Consider the following 9313-nt stretch of genomic DNA (forward strand, 5'->3'; position numbering starts at 1 on the left):
CAGGAAAATAGATTTGATAGACAGACAAAGTGATCATTCGGCTCATCTTTAAAAAGCAATCCAGTCAGTTCCATTGTCCCACTCGATCTCCTTTGTCCCCCAAGTTCAATTTCCTCATGTGCCCATTCAAATTTCTCTTTAAATAATTAAACATCTCTGCTTCTACCACCCTATAGATTGATTGATTGATTCATTGTTGTCACATGTACTGAGGTACTGTGAAAAGTGTTATTTTGTGTGCTATACCATACAAAGCACATCAGGGTAGTGATCAGAATGCACAACATACTGTTACAGCTGCAGAGAGAGAGAGATGAGAATTAATATGTGAGAGATCTGATGAAAAGCCTGATAACAGGGGGGAAGAAGCTGTTGTTGAATCTATTCATATGTGTATTCAAACTTTTATTTATTCTGCCCAACGGAACAGGACGGAAGAGAGTATAACCAGGGTGGGAGGGGTCTTTGATCATGTTGGTTGCTTTCCTGAGGCAACGGGAAGTGTAAATGGAATCAATGGATGGAAGGCTGGTTTGTGGGATGATAGGAATATGTTTGTCGCTCTCTGTGGTTTCTTGTGGTCTTGGAAAGAGCAGGTGCCATACCATGCTGTGCTGCATCTGGAGGGGATGCTTGTTAGCATTCACTGTATAGAAAGGTTCCCTCTCACATCATGCTTGCATCCCTTGACCCTAGTCCTTGACTGGTTCATTAATGGGAACAGCCTTCCTTTCTGTGCCACATCTAAACCTGTCATAATGTACTACACCTCACTCAAATCTCCTTGCAGTCTCCCCTAATCCATGGGGAACAACTTAAGCTTGCAGGGTGTTTTTTGATGAATGTGTTATTGGTTTGGCACTACCTCCATTTTGTGTAATTTTTATGCTCTTTTCCCACCATTTGTATCTCAGAGCTCCTGAAAAAGATATTGTTAATAGAATGCCATTTCTAGCAGGGCTATGCAGATTTACCACAATTCCCTGCCAGGAGTCACTTTAAAAGCCCACAGGATGCAGTGTTCTTTAATTATATTAAAGAAGCATGAAAAATATTCTCATTCCTTGCTTGTATATTATCTGAATAATTGTTGTGTGACATTGGTTATTATTGTGCATTCTGGTTTGTGTAATTTCATATTTTGCTACTTTTCGAACATGCGCATTAACGTGGCTGGATATTTGTTTGATAGCTGGTAAAAATTCATAGAATAGAACCCCTACTGTGTGGAAGCAGGCCATTCGATCCATCAGTCCAAACTGACCCTCTGAAGAGCTCCTACCCAGACCCACCCCCCTCACCCTGCATTTCCTAAGGCTAATCCATTTAACCTGTAATGAATAGGCAATTTGGCATGGCAATCCATCTAACCTGCACAATTTTGGACTGTGGGAGGACACCCATGCAGACACAGGGAGAACGTGCAAACTCCATACAGACAGTCATCCAAGGATGGGATTGAACTCGGGTCCCTGGTGCAGGGAGGCAGCAATTTTTAATGCAAGGTCCAACATCTACATCAGCTCTGTATTGAAACTTCTAGTTCAGACATCCATTGCATTTAGATGTCTGTGCTCAGGCAGGGATCTAAGACCTGGTTTACTTCTCCCCCAATGGATATGCAGAATGCATTGAATCATACTGAATGCTTGGGCCATTTGGCCCAACTGGTCCATACAATTGGCTGTGCTGCACATGAGCTTTTGGTCTTCCCATCACCTTACTGTATGGAATAGGAAAAAACACATTTTTGTTTGTAATTCACCATTAAAAACAGTTCAGGCTTGGATGAGGTTCACTTATCATGAACCATCTCAAAGTTGTCGGTGGAGATTCAGTTTCTGTAGAAAGCACAATGACATGCAATATTTCTCAGAGCAATGATTTGAATGGTTTACGAAGATTAGGTTGTTTATTTGCCATTGAGATGTGAAACTGCTGTTTTGGGTTAGTGCCCATTATAGAAAATGTTAGATTGTTATTCCAAATGGAATGAAAATCAAGGGGTTTCTGTGGGCTCATCTGTGATGCCAATTTCAACACCCAACGACAAGCTGAAACTGGCCCTAAAGACCGTTATGTTGTCAGTGCAACAACACTATTATTGATCTATAGTACCTTCAACACAGTGAAACATCCCAAAGTGCTTCACAAGAACATTAGAAAGTAAAGTGGGACCAAGACCCAGATAAGGTGGTATTTGTTTAAATGACCAAAAGCTTGGTCAAAGACTTGGGTTTCAGGAAGTGTCTTAAAGGAAGAAATTGTTTTCCAGAGTTGGGGCCAAGGGAACTAAAGATGTGGCAACCAATTATGGAACAATTACAATTGAGTTATCTTATTCTTTCATTAGCTGCTGATTGGAACAGCATTCATTGGCCATCCCTAACTGCGTTTCAGCAGGAAGTGCTGAGCTGCCTTCTAGAACTGATGCAATCAATATAATTTGGGTACATCCACCAGCATATTTGGAAGGGAGTCACAATAAATCAGAATTAAAAGAGTGCAATTATCTTCACTGCTAGGCTGGAGGTAATTGACAGGGCAAGATTTTGCAAAGGTTTAAAAAACAAGGATAAGGAAATTTGAAAAACCAAGAGGTTCACTCTTGGACTCTCCCTCTTCATGGGCATTTAAACGGGCATTGGATAGGCATATGGAGGATAGTGGGCTAGTGTAGGTTAGGTGGGCTTGGGTCGGCGCAACATCGAGGACCAAAGGGCCTGTACTGCGCTGTATTTTTCTATGTTCTATGTTCACCTAATGATTAATAACTCTCAGGCTTTGGGACGTATTTGAATCCTACAGTTGGATTACTGCTTTATAATGCACAGCCTGGATTCCAGTTTGCAGTCTCCTTCAGCTCATTTCATCCACAAACATTCTCAGCTTCCAAAAGACTTATTTTTCTTTCACAGCTGCCAGACCATTCTCCTACTTGTTCCTCAGGGTGAAAATTGCAAATGATACATTCAATTATGGAGTAAAACAACAGACATTCTTTCATTAATGGCACTCAGCAAGTTGATTGTGAAAAAAGTAGACTTGCTCGAGATTTAATTGGCACGCTGCATGCTCCTGCAGTTATCAAAGGTGTCTGCTTTGCAGGAACTGGCTAATGGGAGAAGACCCATAAAAACCTTAAAGTTGGGTGCATCTTGAGAGGTAAAGGGCCATCCCATGATGAACAGTGTAGCTTTGAGGTGGGTTTGCTAGGTTTGAATGTGGGAGTTACAAATTAACCCAATCACAACCCTCCACATAGGCAATCATCACCTTTTAGATTGTGGAGATGATTGGTGGGATAGAATGGAGGAGGAATTTTCAGCGATGGAGAAAGGGAAGGCCCATTGACATTAAAATTGGCACCTCAGTTTCTGTAAGTGCAGTAAAATGAGGCAAAACCATGTTACAAACTGCTCCATTGTTTAGTGACTAAATTCAAATGATCAGATTATGATCACTGCCCAAGTATGAAATAAATCAAATTGTATCTAATTCCTCCCAACACTGAAGGAAACAGCTGAAAAGTGCAGTAAGTGGGTCCCTCACAACACAGACATGATATTTACCTATTTGGCTGTTCTCATTTCAAGCAAGTTTTCAACAGCAATTTAATAACAGTAAAAAGGAGTTAAATGCATATTTAAATGCAGCCAATTTAAATAATCCTGTGTTTTATCATCTCTAAAGTTGTTAATCTTGCATTTACAATGTTAATACCCAACAGAGTTGTGGACAATATGTGAGCTGTATATGTAACTGCTTCAGCTGTCTTTCGTCAAAGCTTCTTGTTTCCCTTGAGGTAGCCCATATGCCAAATGCTTTGGAAATGTTTCCCGTTCTACTGTTATTCAGTTTTTAAAAAATTTAAATATAACTTTATTTCAAACTTCTGTGTGTTGTTGACATTAAAATATTAAACATTTGTGAACATTTAGTACATCATTTGATTGCGTATTGTTTAGGCTTCTGTTACAATGAATTCTTGATCTATAAGTTGTCTGACAAGAGTTATAAAATTGGGCCATCTTTATAGGATTAAAACATATATTCTTCAGCTCTCTTTACCAGTTTTTAATGTTACAAGTCTGAAAATATTATACCCAGTCTTCTGGTTTAATACATTGCCTTATCCTTTTCCTGAAAATAAGTTGACACGTAGATTCAAATGATTGTTAATAAAAGTTTAAAAGAGTATGCTATCTTTTAAATTCAGTGAGAAATTATAGGGATTATGCAACCGTTTAAGATCTTTTTAGTAATGCATTTTCCATATGGCTCCTTTAAGTGTATTTATATATTGTAGGAAATGGACATTAGGTTAGAATGTACTTTCATTCACTTTTTAGCCCCATAAATACTGAACTTCCTTTACAGCTTTGAAAATACACACGCTTTCCATCATAATAACACTTGCAAAGATGAAAAGAAGTCTTTTTAGTTGCTCTTATTAGATATTATAAAACAGAATGAAAGAAATGTGGGAAAAATTTATAAGCATTGTGCTCAGCTAAACCTCTGAGAAATGGACCACACTTTAATGAGCAACACTCTGTCAGTCAAAACTAGGCGGCTTATTACAGAAGTAGCATAATATTTTTAACTTACTTCAGGAGTGTGGCCATAACAGGTAAACCTGATATTTGAGGTGTTTTGTTGCAGATATTTCAAAGTCACAAATTTCACTTCATCCACTAAAAATTGGGGATAAATATGCCACCAAGCAGTGAGCAGAATTTAAAGCCTTTGCATATATTAAAGCAACATATCTGAACAAAGACAGGAGCATTGAAGTTCTACATAAAAACTTTAGGGCTATAATTTATGATGTTTAGGTACAGCAAAATAAAGGTTCCATTATAAATGTGCAACCTTTTCATTTATCTGCAAGGTACTTGGGAATATTTTAAAAGAAGGGAAAATGGCACTTGGAATAATTCTTTCTTCACTTAGTCAGAATCTCCGTGAGCCAATTCCAGAAACCTGCACTCATGCACTGCAATCATTTATAGTCACAAACAGCTGAGATCAGTTTGAATTCTGTAACTTGATCTTTCCATAGAAGAAATGCCACATTATCAGCCTCAAGACTTACTTCAATACAATTTCTTCATTTTTTTTTTGCTACATATGCCATATGTAGCACTTGGCTTAAAAAATAGCCCCGTGAAAGGTTTGGAAATGCTCCTTTTGTCAAGATTTATTGTAAACAATTTACAGTGGCCTTGTTGCATGCAACTAAATGTTAGGATTTTCGTCTTGTCAAGTATTTTTAAAAAGAGGATATTATAAAATTAAAGCAGATCTGTCAGCATCTGGAAAGTAAGACGATTCATTCATTTTTCAGGTAAATTCCTCCCTACAAAGTTGACTGAGAAGGCAGGAGGGGCTGCAATGTAGGACTGACTAAAATAGGCTTCTTTGTTCTTGTCATTATGATCTCTTATGTCTTAATTTTCACAAAAGTCCCAATGAAGTCACTATCTGAAGTGTTAATTATTTTGGAAAAAATATTATCGCTCGCAGACATTTTTTTGGAACTTAATGATCTGAATTCAGATTTTGTGTGTTTGCATTTTTCCCTCTGGATTTCTACATGGTTAAATTGTGATTTGTTTCCAAACTCTGCTCTCTTCAACTCCTAATCATGCCTAGTGATTGTACAGAGTTCACATTGAAGGAATATTGTGTGCTTTTGTTAGAAATTAGAAGAATTAGGGACCAAAATATTACATGCAGTACATCCAGGATAAGTTACTTCACATTCTATTAACTCGATACGAAGCAAAATCCTGTAACAAGCACGTTTCCTCTTGCTTCAGTAGCTTAAAATCTGTACAGTTCAAGGTGAATCTGCATGGCAATGACAACTACTTTTCTGAGACAAAGTAATCTATTAGATTCGCCAACTGTACCAGTTCTTTATGGTAAATGGAGACTGTGCATAAAAGGTAACCAAGTCCATACAATTAACCAAGCGGCATTTACTCTGACTTTTGGTGATTACAATGTAACTTGATTAAGAAAAGTAGAAACATAAGATTTCAAGGAGCTATTCTGCATTATTGGACCTACATTATTTTTTATGGTAACAGCATTATTATTTGGTGTCTTTTCACTCTGCAAAAGACTAGAAATTTGATTTTAGTTTCAATTAGTTTTAAAAGGGCTGTGTCATCATAATTCAGAGGAGGCTCTGTTCCAGGACTACTCACTGTGAAAATTTACTGCATTATCAATGGGGTGGACTCCAAGGAATGTTGGCATGTCAACTATGATACCTCTGTTGCCTATAGTGGTGCATGAAACAATCTTCTTACAGTTACTTTTAATATTTTACTTAATGTGTAAAATAATTTTGTGACATCAGATGGATACAAAATACATTGGCATATCGCTTTGCAAATTATTTCTACCCAGTCCTTTAAATATAAATGTGGCAAAATGTCTTCCACAAGGAAGATCTTCCCAACACAATACACATCCCCATCCCTTTAAGGTACATTACTCTTAAGAGAGTTAAAAATCACACAACACCAGGTTATAGTCCAACAGGCTTATTTGGAAGCAGTAGCTTATGAATCACAGCTCTTTCGTCAGGTGGTTGTGGAGGTTTTGGTCATGCTCACAGAATGTATAGTCAAAGCAGTCCAGTGTCATAGAGATGTCATACAGTAAACAATCTTAGATTAAAACTTGCATCTTTTATAATGAGATATGCTGGTTTCTGTTCTTTGGTATGTATATCCCAGAACTTCTTTTAAGTTACATTCTCAAGATAGCTCAGCTTTTTAAACATTAGATATGAAGTCTGTCTGTGTCCCTCTTAGCAATGAATTCATCAGCTTGTGGAACCATTAATGGTCAAGCACATAAAAGTGGATCCTCTATCTTCAAGAAAGACAAGAGGTTAGAGTGGTGGTCTAGTACAGGCAGAGTTTCTCAGTGATTAATTTCCAAGGTGCTTAGAATAACCAGTACTCTTACTTTTCATGACTTGTCTCTTCTCTTTGAGCTTTCTGTAGATATTTGGATTTTTAAAATTCACATTCAATTTTCTGCTATTAAAAATCTTTCCACTACTATGAATTTCATCTGAAATGAATGATGACTCAATTAGAAAAATATTTCCTTCATCAAACTAATAAAACTTCCATTTTAATTTGAGAAGCACATTTGTGGGTTATTTTCATTGTACTGGTACTAAATACAGGTAACATGTCTTTGCTTGTAATTCCATCATGCCTAGTAACCAAAAATAAAAGTTGTCAAATTCCACTTTATGAACGCAGTGGCTCCTTAAAATTGATAGGCAATAATTGGCTCTGTGAAATCTTGAAATTTCCAAAGGCTAGCATGTGACATGATCAGAGGAGGACTACACCACAGTAATTTATCAATGAAAAGCTACTGTTAGGTTTTATTAATTACAGATACAGGATACTTCCAGCTCAGTACATGTTATGCAACACATGTTTACTCTACTTCTCTTCACAAGGTCTAAAATTTAAAATGATAAATATAGTAAAGGACAGGGTGTCAAAAACACAGAATAAGGTTTTTAAGATTTACCATAACAGTAAATAAACCTATATTCTGAGATCAAACAATTCCTATTTGTTCATTTGTTAAGATTCACCAAACAGAGTGGCAATGTCTGCTTAATAGGTTCCTGAAAGAGAAAGAAAAGACATTTTTGCAATGAGTTAGCTGCAAGATATAGTCACATAAATGACAAATGCATCAAATGCTTTCTCTTGCTCATTCTCAGTTCTGTTCACCCTGCAACCATGCCCAATATGTGTCAGCTCCTAATCAACCAATGTTAAAATTACCATACTGATAAACAAAAACAGAAATTGCTGGAAAAACTTTGCAGGTCTAGTAACACCTGTGAGAGAAATCAGAGTTAATGTTTTGGATCATGTGACACTTCTTCAGAACTGCTCTGACAACTGCAATTTCTGTTTTTGCTTCTGATTTCCAGCATGGCAGTTCTTTCAGTTTCCCATTCTTAAACTTCAGTCACTTTGTGACCTTGCTGCTCCTTTACATGGACAGATAATGGACTAGTGACATTATCACTAGACTGTTAATACAGGGATCCTTGTCATGCCCGAGGAACCTGGATTCAAATCCTGCCATGATAATGGTGGAATTTGAATTCAATAAAAACAAAAATCAATATCTGGAATTACAAGCCAAGTATGATTAGATTAGATTACTTACAGTGTGGAAACAGGCCCCTTGGCCCAACAAGTCCACACCGACCCGCCGAAGCGCACCCACCCAGACCCATTCCCCTACATCTAACACTACAGGCAATTTAGCATGGCCAATTCACCTAACCTGCACATTTTTGGACTCTGGGAGGAAACCAGAGCACACCCACGCAGACACGGGGAGAATGTGCACAGTCAGTCACCTGAGGCTAGAATTGAACCCGGGGCTCTGACATTGTGAGGCAGCAGTGCTAACCATTGTGCTACCATGCCGACCATTAAGTATTGATGGAAACTGCCATCTGGTTCACTTAATGCTCATTAAGGAAGGAAACTGCTGTCACAGAGTTATACAGACCCTTCGGTCCAACTCACCCACACCGACGAGACATCCCAGTCTGACCTAGTCCTATTTTGCCAGCAATTGGCCCATTTCCCTCTATACCCTTCCTATTCATGCCCCCAGTCGGATGCCTTTCAAATGTTGTAATCGTACCCACCTCTACTACTTCCTCCAGTAGCTCATACCATACACACATCACCCTCTCGATGAAAATGTAACTCTTCAGATCCTTTTTATATCTTTACCCTCTCAATTTAAACCTCTGCCCTCTAGTTTGGACCCAGTCTGGCCAGAAATGACCCAAGACCTACAATAACATGGTTGACTCTTAACTGCCCTCTGAAATGGCTGAGTGACCAACTCAGTTCAACGGCAGTTAGCGATGAGCAACAACCTCACCCAACCATCTTAAAATGGTGCATTCCTTTAATTCTGGCTCATTGTGTATCCCCTTCTCACTTCTCTGAATGTAATGCCACTTCTCTATGCTTGAAGCCATCTAGGCTCTGGGATTCCTCTCGTTCTTCCTCTGAAGCCCTTTCCATCAAGACTTCGGTGATCAGTCTTCATGGTCCTTCTCTGTCTCAGCATCAACTGCTGTGTGATTATGTCCCTGTGAAGCACATTGTAAAGTTATTCTCTGTTAAGGACACTATATAAATGTATCTTGTTGATCTTGACATTATTTTAATTAAAATGGTGCAAGCCAGAACACACAAAAAATATGTTTGTTCATTTACTGCAC

Source organism: Hemiscyllium ocellatum, chromosome 32, assembly GCF_020745735.1.
Source record: "Hemiscyllium ocellatum isolate sHemOce1 chromosome 32, sHemOce1.pat.X.cur, whole genome shotgun sequence".
Classification (NCBI taxonomy): Eukaryota; Metazoa; Chordata; class Chondrichthyes; order Orectolobiformes; family Hemiscylliidae; genus Hemiscyllium; species Hemiscyllium ocellatum.